Raw genomic sequence first — 13,031 nt, 5'->3', positions numbered from 1 at the left:
TTCATTGTGGATCTTTTTTAACCGTATGATCAAGGGTTGAATTTCACAGATGGGCATAAAAGTTTGAAATATACAAGAGTTTAATGAGCTGCACTCACAGTAATTACTTTCAGTTGGGTTTCTTTAATACTTAAAAACTTGGAAAGTCAAGTTTCTTTGAGCAGAGGATTCATTCGTTCGGCTGGAAAACTCTTTCGAGTTGTGTTTGCTACTTCTTGATGGCATTGAATAGGTGTTTGCTTTTTTTATTCATCTAATCTTACTCTAGATATGCTTTGTGAGTTTTAGTTGATGAGATGGTTGTGTTCTTTAAAAAAAAGGGTGATGGTGACAAGGAATGCTGTTTAAAACAAGCATTTTCTCAGAACACGCAGTCTAAAATTCATTATTCTTTTGTTCCTTAAAGCTGTATTGGTGTCAAAAACGTGGTCCTTCGTTATAAAGAACACATGCATCTTGCTACCTTAAGAAAGCCAAATATGCATGAGTCTACGTCTGAAAGCAGCCCCCAAAAAGGATGTTTTCTCCTATGAAAAACCACAGGAAACTACTGGGCATTTTAAAGTCTTTCTCATTTCCAAGTAGCCAAACGCTGCTATTTTGTCAAATAATCTGCCATCTCTGGGATGTGCACCGAGCATCAGTGCAGGGACAAGCCAACCACAGCATAACAACACATAACAGTCCGACAGCAAATAAAGCAAACGCCATTCTGGATTGTTTACTCAGAGGCAGCAGCTTCACTCAAAAGGAGAGTCAAGCTATCACATGACCTCCAAACAAAGGAAAAGATGCTTTTTTCAGCAGTTAACTCTTTGGACACATTTAGGCATCACAGCTTCTTTATCAACTTTTGGGAAGATTAAATCTCTGGCTTTATAATGCTACATTTTTAGCTTTTAATCAAGTATGTAAAATAATTCTAATGTGTTTATATGCCACAATTAACAAATGCTAAAGGCATCCCTCTGTGTTGATTTGTGATGCCTGAAAGGAGAGCCTGAAAGGGACAATTCAAAAGAAAGCAAGAAAGCTGAGGTGCATATGCTCTTTGAGCATATATTGGAATCCTCCAGATCATCTCATTGCTAAACAGATATTTTATAAATTGAATTGTTGCATTTGAATCCAGCCCACTTTCCTGCTTGTTCTTCACAGAGTTTACTAAATAAAAGGCATAAAAAACACAAAAAGAGTCATTTTCCACTTTCATTTTCTATGGCTTGCCTCTAAACAAACATACAACATGATGAATGTCTTTAGAAAATACAGTTTTTACAAATGCAGAAAGAAATACAGAAGTCTATATTGCCGAGTAACAACATATTTGGTTTAACATCATTCCTTTTGATGACATATTTCAAATACCAGTTTAATTGTTGAGATCTGGGGATGCAGCCAACACTGCAGCTATTGCTTCCAATTAATTTGGTTTGCAAAATACAGATGAAGAGTGAGTAGCTGTGTGATCATCTGAATGCAGCTTGGCCAGCCAAACACTGTTGTCTGTTTGTGTCTAATAAACTTTGTTTCACAGCTATTAAAACTCTAGAAATGAATAAATGACCGACACATGCTGCAACAACAGCTCCAACAAGAAGGAGGCGACGACAGACGGACATGAACACTTAAAGCAGCCTTGATTTAAAGCTCTGCCGCTCTCTGGCAGCAAATAAAATGTTAATAAACCATGAGGAAACAGCTTTGAAAATAATATTGAAAGTGAGAAATCTCTAATGATGTCCACATATGCAGAGAGAAAACTACAATGTATAGTTCAGGGTCAGCTGCAGAAAACTACATCAGATGCAGTGTGGTGGCAAAATGGGGAAGACCTTGCTGCTGCTGTCAGTCTCTCGTTCCACAGTGGGCTTCAAAGGGACACGATGCAATTCTACACACAAATAACAGAGCAAAAACACCTCTAAGACTTTCCTCTCCTCAGTCGAGTCCAGATCCCTGCACTTGTCTGAGCCAGGTTCCATTTCGCCTTGTTGTTCGACTCCAGTCTCACATTCAGCCAACCCCTCACCACAGCACTCAAGTCATCCCTGATTGCCAATTAGGGACTCCTGAGGCTTCCTTGCCTCCAGCGAGAGATGAGAGAAGGTGACAGACGTAATTTGGCGATTAGGTGTCATCCTTCAACGTGCAGTTCCAGGTGCAGGCAGGCCTGCTGTGCATCTGACCTCATCACTGCCATATTAGCATCTGCAGCTAAGGAGAGCTCAATCACAGGTGAAACTAATGATTGAAAAGACTCTCCCCACTGGGAGATTATGATTAGCTGAGGGCTTGGGAGGTGTTGTCCTTATTGGGGCCATGATGAACAAAACAAACTGTCAACTGATGGTAATTGGAGATGGGAATCTTGTTTTACAAGAAAATGGGATACGGAAAGACAGATGTGGGGAAGACGAGTGCACGGGCTCATACATTGTGAAAATGAATACGTCTTTGCCAATCAAACGTGCTGTAAAGCTTGTTCAGTTGTCCCCAATAAAGTGGAAATTTGAGAGATGTAAGATTTCTGATACTAGCCGTCTGAAACGATGCCTGTCGAGAACAATGAAGCCATCAGCTGTCAGACATAAAGCCAGTGCTGAAGTGTCTTGAATGCAATAAATGCAATAAAGCCACTAAATGCTGAAACCCACCACGTGTTTTTATGGTGTCATTAGTTAGATTCCCTCCTTTGGATCAGTGTGGTGGTGGTCAATCTGAAAATAACCCATTTAAAATATATCGTTCCTCACATACATGCTCTTTTATTCATTCAGCTGTCAATGATCACACTTTAGCTCCACCCACAAGTGCAATTATGGTCACAAATATGATGATGTGAAGTAATTATTTACAACCATGGCCAGTTTAACACACGACTCGTGATGAGACTGTTCCCAAAAGAGGGTTCACTGTTAAAACTAGCTGGTCAGACACCAGACAAGTACACATGTACACATCTGGAAATTGAATAACCATTGAAATAGTCTGAGCTAGAGTGCAATTCATGCCAGGGTGAGTTCTCGGGCTATTTACTAGTATTCTCCTTCATAATAACATAATAACTTACCACAGGAGTTAATAAGAATAAGTTGGGTCCAAAATAGATTCTCCTGGCTGTGCAGACCTGTCCATAGAAGTAGAATAAGGAACAATGTACCGATGAGACGAATAAAGCAAAGGAGAGAGGGTCACTAGAAACATGAGTGTAAATCTGTGGTTGAAAATAAAGTTGCTGTTCCCTCTTTTTCATGGCATTTTGACCACAGTATGTTACAGATTTACCCTTGAGCAAGGCACTGCACCCCCATGCTCCCCGGGCACTCTGATTGGCTGCCCACCGCTCCAGTGTGTGCCACCTGTCTCTCTGAGTGTGTTTAAAAACAAACAAAGCAATACAAGGGACTAACTGGGCAATTGAGTAAACACTATAATACTTACAGCAGCTCTCATAAATCTTATGGATTTGGTGCGAAGGGCAGATAAACGCATTGCAAAACTGTTCAAGTCTAAAATCCTAAAAGGACACAAACAGGCCATAAAAACAAATGAAATAAAAAATAACGCATGTTTTATCCATATTAGACCTCAAATAAATAGTTAAACCACAAAAGAAAACAAATAGAATTAAAAAGATAAATAAATAAATAGAAATGATTAAAAATACTAAAACTGGCTTAAATTCAAATGAATAACTGAGCTTTCAAATGAATTATTAAGCTGAGCAATATTTACCGTTAGTTATTCCATGTGGTTTAAATGTAGATTTCGCTTTTATCAGCAGTCTGGAAAGCTTAAGTTCCTGATCTCTTTTGATCAATCGAGTGTTATGTAGACATTGTGGCAGTATAAACCCTGCAGAAAAACAATAATGCAACATCATTTTCTGTACCCCTCAAAATGAAAGTTATGTACTGAAACTATCAAAAATGTTCTGGCCCCACCGCTGCAATCAATTATCAATACTGGATTTACACAGTAGGAATATAAGAAAAGAGAATTACTGAGAAAACAGACCAGAACAGAGTATTAAAATGTTTTGTTTAGGGTTAAAACAACTAAACAGGAATATTTATTTCTGGATAATCCAGCAGATTGAAAATCTATTAATCTATTTATTTGCAGCATTCTCCAGATGTATCAAATGAGCAGTGTGATGGTTTCATATATATGGGGGTGTGCATATTACTGCCAGTGTAAAAGGCTCATTGAGATGTAATTAAAGACAATGATTGTTAAATCACATAATTCAGCATTGATTCAAATATGGTTGTGACCTCTACTTTGCATTTCTATACAATGATCCACCTAAATGCTACATACTGGAACCTGCAAAGGGAGAGCTGCTATAAATAATAGAAACGTTTACAACTGTTGACAAAATAATATCATGTCACAGTATACCATTGTCATATTTCCCTCTTTTACAACATGATATATTCTGCCACTGCATTATAGAATTACATCTACCATATTCTGTGCTCATCTTTCATCTGTGGCAGCAGCAGAAACCATATTCAGTGCCATGTAAGAGCACAGCAGCAGTGATTCATGCAGAACGATCCACTGTGGGGTGGTGTAATTTATCACCGGACGTGTTGGTGGGCAGACCAGAAGAGGTCCCTCTGATATATGGAGGCAAGAGGAAATGACATAATGAAGATTAGAGATACGAAGAAGTAAAGAAGCCACTTGGTGCCCTTGACCATGAGGAAGTAGGGATCTGCACAGCACTCAGTGCAGACTCATCCTCTGCATTTTAATGGAAAATGTGAGCTATGGGCTACGACTGCAGGATACAACCCCATGAAATGCACAGTTATGGTCTCTAATGCTTTGCCAGTGGAATCACTTGACCTCATTTGGGTCGTATGGCTGTGCACAGACACGCAGAGCAAAGGCTACTGCTCTGCTACAGTGTCATATGCAGAGAAGGGGAGTAAATCCCTGAGGACTCAGAAGCACAACTCTTTAGGCAATGAGCATAGATTGCAATATATTTAGCCACTGCACCGAGTCTAACCCAAGTTATCATGCAAAGCTTCCACAGACTCTCCGTTCATCTATCTGCCGAGCTGCATGCACTTACAAACACTGCAGTTGATCCCTTTACAATCACAGCATCCATCCCTTCGCTTTTACGGTACACACCACCGTGCATCACTGCACACAACATACATACAAGCACACACGCTCAAGATAAGAAGGCATGCAGACAGCAGAGACTCAGCTGAGTTACACAAATAATACATTCAAGCAGGAAGGTGACGGATGCTTTACCAGTAATAGCCAAAGTCACCTAAGTTTTTACCCCTTTTTCCACTTGTCCACAGTGCTGTTGTTGGTGCCAGGCCTTTGCAATCACATATGTCAGGATGCAAAAAGTTTATAGGAAACGGCATCTGGAGGAATAATGAAAGCAGTTTCCATAGATGGAAGCAACATCTATAAAAGCTTCTGCAGACTTCTGCATTAGGAATTATGTCTGCAGAGCCTGAAATTTAAACTATGATATTTCAGTACTAGTTCTGTACTAGTTTTTATTGTACATTATTTTCTAATAAAACACTGTCGTATTTAAGCAGGATTGTTTTTCCATTTTATCATTTTTGTTTAATTAATTTTTACTGTTTAAGTTGTATTCAAGAACAAGAAACAACTGACACACAGTTAAATCCGCAGTTACATTTCTGGCCACTTAAAGTCACAGTTTGGGGCATTTCTGACCAAGAAAAAGTTACTTTGGAACCTAAAAGCCTGGTTTAAAGACCCAGCATGAGACGTGCTGGGGTGCTGATGACTCTTTTCTCTGGCTTTCAACACTAGCTGAAAAATGGAGTTTACCTTGGCTTGCCACTTTTATTGTTACTTTATTACAAATTTAATTTTTTCTTTACCTGTGATGCAGTTATTCTTATTGCTATTTTATTGATGGCTTCCTCAGTATGTGATGCAGTTGCTATTGTGAAGCACTTTGGTCAGCTGAGGTTGTTTTAATGTGCGATATAAATACATTTTTAATTTGAATTTGAGCCAGAGAGCTGAACAATTAGCTGAACAAGCTGTGAGGAGCTGCCGATTCAGGGGATAATTCATCAACACTGCTTTGTTTCCATGTTGTCATTGTTCTCATGCGATTATTGGTAAGATCACGAATAGCAAACAAATTGCCTTCATTGTTTACAATAATGAACAGCAATTTGCAAACTTTTTGTCATTTCAAAACAGGAATGCTGACAGTGTTGAAGCATTATTACAAGTCAAAACTGAACAAAACGACTATAATCAAACTACTGGATTGGTGAACCACATCTGTGTTATGTGTGGCCACCACAACAAAGGATTATCAGTGCTTTTCATTGAGATTAAATGGTTTGTAAGATAAGCTTGAACTCCTGACAGGCCTGTTTGATCATGTCATGTTTCTCCCTCCGCTGGATAATTAATTTCTGTGTACAATGTTATCATGTCTAGCAGAAACAAAGGTCCGGTCCATAAAATTAAAATCTAATTTATAATGAAGCAGAATTATCCGTTATTGTAAGCCTGTGCTGTCACACTATGCTGATGCCAACAAAGACGGGGGATCAGACTGAGAGATCGGCCTGTCACACACAGACAGAGGGAAACGTAGAGGCTGCAGCACTACACTCGACATGTAGAGATACAGTAAATGTGGAGCAGAGATGAAAAGTGATGTTGGGAATGAAATTGAAATGGATGGGGGGGCAGCAGAGGAGAAGGGGACTGTGAAAAGTGAGCACAAATTAAAGTCGTGGATACAGAAAGAAAGTGAGAATGAATGTGGAGCAGACTGAGGGCACTAAGAGGAAATCAGATCTGCTGAATGGACAGGCGGATGTGTGGACAGGCGCTGGACACATGACGAGCAGATGTCACCGTGCAGACTTGGCCCCACCATGACATGTTATCTGAATGAGGCAATTAAAAGGCCCGTGACAGAGACTGCAAGGCGAGGGGGTCATCTGTGGAATCACTCTGCTCCATTTAAAAGGAGGGATTTTTGTGTCTGAACTATTCAGAGAAATTTACATCACGACCACATAGACCTCTCGTCTCTGCTTGTTGTCTTTATTTGTAAAGAGTACAGAGAAAATGTCATCAGCTTCTTGTTTAGAGGGTTCATTTGATCCTCATCGGCGGTGGGTTTGTCAGCTGAAGCTACTTTATGCAGAACAGTGACAGCTGCACTAAAACATAAGTCAGTCTCTGATAAGCGACTGAACATAATCCAGAAAGATTGATATCAGAGCACAAAACACTTTTATTCTTCCACTATCTTTCAGATACCAATCAACTGTAACTCAGAGCGGAGGCTGTTTTCTGCAGAATGATCACCAATTGCTGCAGCTTCACTGTTGGGGAGTCCAAAATCACACGATCCATTATCTGAGCTCATTAGGCTTGTGGTTGTGCACGTTGGTTCAAATAAAACCTTTTTTGGCATTTCACACAAAAAAACAAGGTATTTTAACTTCTTTATTCTTTCATCACGGCAGAGAAGCATCATTTTAAAGAAGCTACAGAACATCACCACCTGTAATTCTAGCTTTGTTAACATAATAAAATGTACTTTCAAATGTCATTTGAGACAATACTGGACTCAGCAGTTAGTGCTGTTATATGTACGACAGTGTTGATGAATTTTAAGGAACTATCACTTAAGTGACTAGCTTACACAGAAATAAGCTGTACTGTAGAAGACAAATGATAAAGCACCACTTTTTAAAAAGATTTACCTGTCAGGTGAACATGCGGGAAAATGTGACACAAATCCTGTGATTGTATCATAAATATTAGTCTAATTTAAATGAAATTACTAAACATACAGCTGACCTCACTAACTTTTATGACAAATGCCACTGTTATTGTATATCACTCATGAAGCAAGAAATAAAATGAATTTAAAGGAATCCATCTATCATGTATAAAGTATGGCAACATAAAACAGTATCAACACAAAAACTGCACACAGCATCAGTAGATATTCTTACTTAGGGCCTTGACTGGAGCATTCTTTTTTGTAGAGTGTGCTGCTGGACTTCCACCCCATAAACCGGTAAAGTTAAAAATTGTTGTCATTTTCTCCTCTATTAATGCAACAGAAAGTCAGTTCTCTTCTGTGCTATGCGTACATTACAAATCAAATGCAGACACTGATGAATCAACCCTAAATGTCTGAGATGGAAAGTGCAGAATGCATAAGAAGTAGCTCTCTGCAGGAGTAATGAAGCTCGGACTAAGAACAGGAAGTTGGGAAACATCTTTTCTGTTACTCTATTGGCTCTATTGGCCAAAAACTAAGTAGTCATGCTAAGGAAGATGAAATCTGTACTTTTTCCTGCCATCCAGCAGGACTTAAAAGTGATTTATTTCAGTAGAATGCATGTTTCTTGTGTACAGCAGCTTTTGGGGGTTGGACTCAGCGTTCAGTCTAAGAGCATCGAGAGCAGCAAAACAAAGAAGAATCCTGCTCTCAAATTGTAAAGTTGTTCCTGTTCAAAGATAGAATTATACTCAGTTAAAGACTATATACTAATCTGCCAAGCATAATATCTATTTAATGATGGGGTTATTTTCATAAATATCAGCTGCAAATTTATGACAAAGAGCTAATCAAGAAGATCACATCCCTGTGGCTTGTGAGAAAAAAATCTATTGACTCTCATGCTTCCTTGCACCAGAGAACTTTTGGGGCAAGCACCTTGAAGGCGCTGAAATCCAGAAGCCACATCTGTGTTTTACACACAGTCAGTGTTCTGATCGGGGTCATCCAGATCAAGTTTGTCACATTAGTGAATGTGAACAGGGGAAATCATGGAGATGGAGCTGAACCTGGTGTCTGGAAGCGTAGTAAATCAGAAAAAAGTAGTCGTAAAGCACTAGATATGAACCTTTATTGCACATTATGTGGTATTTATAAAGCGTCACTGTTCTGTTTCATGGTATTTGGACAACATCTGAATTTCATTACTTCAAAAACTAACAAAAATCTGAAATCACTGACAAATTATTGGAATTATTTGGCATAATTTGCAATGTCATCTTCCTGAACAGCTGAGCTACAAACCAATAGTCTTCTGTCCCTGTTGTTCTTCCTGCTCTATAGCTGTTCCTTCACTGTGTTTTTATGATACCACATTTGGTATTAAACCCTCATAATGTTTGATAATCATAAGCAGCAATCTTAAGGTAATTTTTGCAATCTGAAATGACCTGTTCACTGGAAACTCTGCTTATACTTAAGCTGAAATCACAACATACACCAGGTTTTAACTTAGACTACAGATGAGTCTGCTTCTTACCATCAGGAGAGAAATCAAGCAAAGTTTCGCAGCTTCTGGCCTTACAAAACACTAAAAAAAGCAAGGAAAAATACCCACAATAATGACCGGTGAGGGGGGTGATGAAGATATATATCCCAATGTGCATTATGTGGGGGGAAAAACCAAAAGAGGTCATGAGAGGGGCAGCGTAAACACACTCAAACACTGCCGGAGATGTTGGTGCTGATCGAAAGTCTGAGCAGAATGCATAATGCCAGCATAAACTCAAGCAAGCTACTTGATAATTCCACACAAGCTCTGCCATGATTTAATAAGACTTTATGGCTGACAGCGGCTTCCTCGAGTAGTGAACACCAGTAATTATTATACCAGCGCTGAAGCAGTGAGGAAGGGAAACACAAGGGGTCGAGTTATTTACACTTTGACTGTGAAAGCTATTAAAGTGCTTCTGTAGACCGACATGCACATGTAAATACACACACACAACTTGATATTTACATACAAGATGATGCAAAATGCAAAATTTGCATTTGGGTGATGCAACTTTTTATTTTACCGGCATAAGGAGACAGAAAGAGGAAAAAGTAGCGATTAGTCATTTTGAAAGCAGGATTGATTGTTCATATTTAATCGCTGTTACACGGTGCTCGGTGGCGCATGAGCCGGCCTGCTTTCATGTAGATTTCACTGGTTGACATGGGAATATGGCTTGACTAATTGAATTTCTGCAATAGATCTTTATCAGGGATGAGCCTTAGCACAACGCCGGTCTGTACATCTGCAGACCTGACATCTGATTGGAGCATTAACAATTACAAAGCAATGGACAACACTTATACTGCTGTGCAGGTTTAGGCAATAAAAAAAAGGTTGCTGATAAGAAATAGCAATGCTGTTGTCGGTCTTTTAGCTCTTGTGATTTATTCTACATACATTTGCAATTTAACTGTGACAATCAGGGTTTGAGGGTTTTTTCAGGCCCTTCACAATCAAGATGAAGTGCCTTTTGAGGAGAAACATCAGTTAAGTGTTTATATGATACTTCAGGGGAATATACTTTGCATATAAATGTTATTTAACCCAGAGTATGTCAACTGAACTACTCTGTGTTAATTCACCAAAGTTACAGCCACTTTTAGAGAGGGTTGGTAAAATTTCAGCTCAATCCAGCAACGACCATCATCATAAATATTTGCTTTTAGCTGTTAAATTATCAGAAAATTCTGTTTGATTTACAGAAGGTTAGCATCAACATTTCTTTATGCGGTCATGTGATCTGCATTGTGGTTGACAACTTAATTTATCTTGCCTGGCCGTTTATCAAGTTAAGTCTCTATTATTGTTATGGTAACGATAATCAGTAAAATGTACTACACAGGGTATGTGCCTACATCACTGCTCCATCCAGATAGCATAGACACGGCCCCTTCAGTGGCAAAAACATCCAACATGGCTGCCACTGCTGGCAGTGGGAGAACAACAAGTGAATACCATCTTAAATAAAGGTTGTTGGTTTCTGCAGGGATCTTTGTGACAGTTTGTGGACCGTGCACATCAACATCTGGCCATAAATCTGGTCTGATATTCATACGTCCCTCTCTTGTATTCTGGGGAAATTCACACAGCAAAGCCTGAAAAACTGAAAAGCTGGTTGTACTTCTCTGCAAAATTGAAATAACACTGAGGTAAATTTACACAGATTATAAAAGGGGGATGCTAAAAAAGGCTATCTAGGTTTGTTAAAATATTTCAGCCTTCAATAATCACTTTCAGTAAAAATCAGAACACACCAAATACAAAGTGGATTTCAACTAAATGAATTACTGCAATCCATTAGCCTCTCTGCTTTTCCTCTTTCTGTGAAAAGTCTGTGAAAAGAAAACTTCCTTCTGAATCTTCTGGTACGCTCGACTGCAATTTAGTCATTTTCAATTTTCTCTGTTTCTGTGTGTCTTTGGTCTTTGTGCAGCTGTCTTTTTGCCACTCAGTGGGGCATAACGGGTCATAGACTCAAGACACCCCTTCCATATCCTACATACAGAGATTAAAAGATGAAGGAATACAGAGAATTCAAATGAGTACTTTGAGTAGGCAATTATAAATATTTATTAGGTTAATATTACTTTATTGTCATGTAGTCACACAGAATTTGCATTTGACCCATCCAGGTTGGCACCTGTTGAACACACAGATGCACAGGGGCATACACTGGAGCGGTGGGCAGCCAATCACAAGGTGCCTCCACTCCTCCAGCTGTCAGTCCACCAATCTTTTGGAGTGGACGACCCACTGAGCCACGGCTAAAGGAGCTGGGTTGGCTGCTATGCTATGCTAACCACTATACGACCGACGCTCGAACGCAACTCATTGACTGTTTAAATTAGAAAATATTTGCTTATTTTGGATCTGAAAAATGTTACATGAAGTGATAAACATTCAGTTGAAGGCATCACATTTATGATCTCATAACAAACTGATTTTATTAGAAACACATGCATCCAAACCTTTACCGGGGGAAAATTGTTGTAAGGTACCTAGTCATCAAGTCTGGGAAATGTGGCTTAACTCAAGAATTCCTCTGAATTCTCTTCAATTTTCTCTATAAAGTGGAAGAATATCTTCCTGCCATAGATGTATTTCACTCCCGGCTGCTGATAAAGGGGAGGCACTGCAGTTGGAAAACCATTACTCTGCTTTTATCACCAAAGTCTTCACTCACTGCAGCCGCAGCCCTCTCTGAAAACAGCCTTTGTTATCTATCCATCTCTGGCTAGATTCAAAATTGCCCGAGCTATCCATCTTATATTGGGGCGTAAATAGGATTCACCTTGCAGCTCCAGTGAGACAGAGGAAAGGCTCTCAAACGCAGGTTGCAAAAGCCCTGACAATGACAAAACACCTGCTGTGTTAACTGCGTTGATGAGAGGTCCGTACAGCCCTGTGACAGGCAGTCATGATTCGCCGAAACCTGCAAATTACAACTTTTTGAATACAAACATTTGAGCCCATTCTGAATCTCCATCTGAAATGTGAGATGTATTTGCTGAGGAAATTATGTTCCTGGCAATGGAGGGCTCCATATGTTCTGCATTTGTTTACTCAGTCATTACAGGCCTCTCCACCCTGTGTGACTGCACTGTTGTCTTAGCAGGAGCAGCGCTGGCACACACACACACACACACAGCTCTTCTGTTTCATCTCCATCGTCACGGGAACAGCAGCCACAGGGGAGAGTCGGTCCACAGGAAATTAGGAGTGTGACAAGATAAGACCCAGCGTTCATCTGATATTGTTCCCTGGCAACCAGTAAGAGCAGCAGAGAGTGACAAAAAAAACCCAGAACAATGTGTATTAAAAGGTACGTGATGATGTGCACATAATAACAGCGTATCACATCATCTTTGTCATGTTAGATTCACCTTTAGATAGAAAGCAGTAAGAAAAAAAGGGACTCGACACTTCCTTTCCTCTAACTCATATATAAGTAAGGTTATCTCCTGGTTGTTTCGGTTTGGTGAGTTGATATATCACTATCATACAAAACACTGCCAGGAAGATGTGTTACTATAGGCCTATCTCACAGTGTGCTTTATGGGTTTCCACGTCACCATGTGCTGATAAAGTGTTATTGAAGCAGCTGTACCAGCCAAGAGAGTCCCAACAAAACTCATAAAAACTTCTCCTGTAACAAAAAAAAACCAAACAAATTCTGACCTCGTC

Source organism: Leuresthes tenuis, unplaced genomic scaffold (assembly GCF_036924035.1).
Source record: "Leuresthes tenuis unplaced genomic scaffold, fLeuTen1.0.hap1 SCAF_17, whole genome shotgun sequence".
Classification (NCBI taxonomy): Eukaryota; Metazoa; Chordata; class Actinopteri; order Atheriniformes; family Atherinopsidae; genus Leuresthes; species Leuresthes tenuis.
This window is presented reverse-complemented; position numbering follows the sequence as displayed.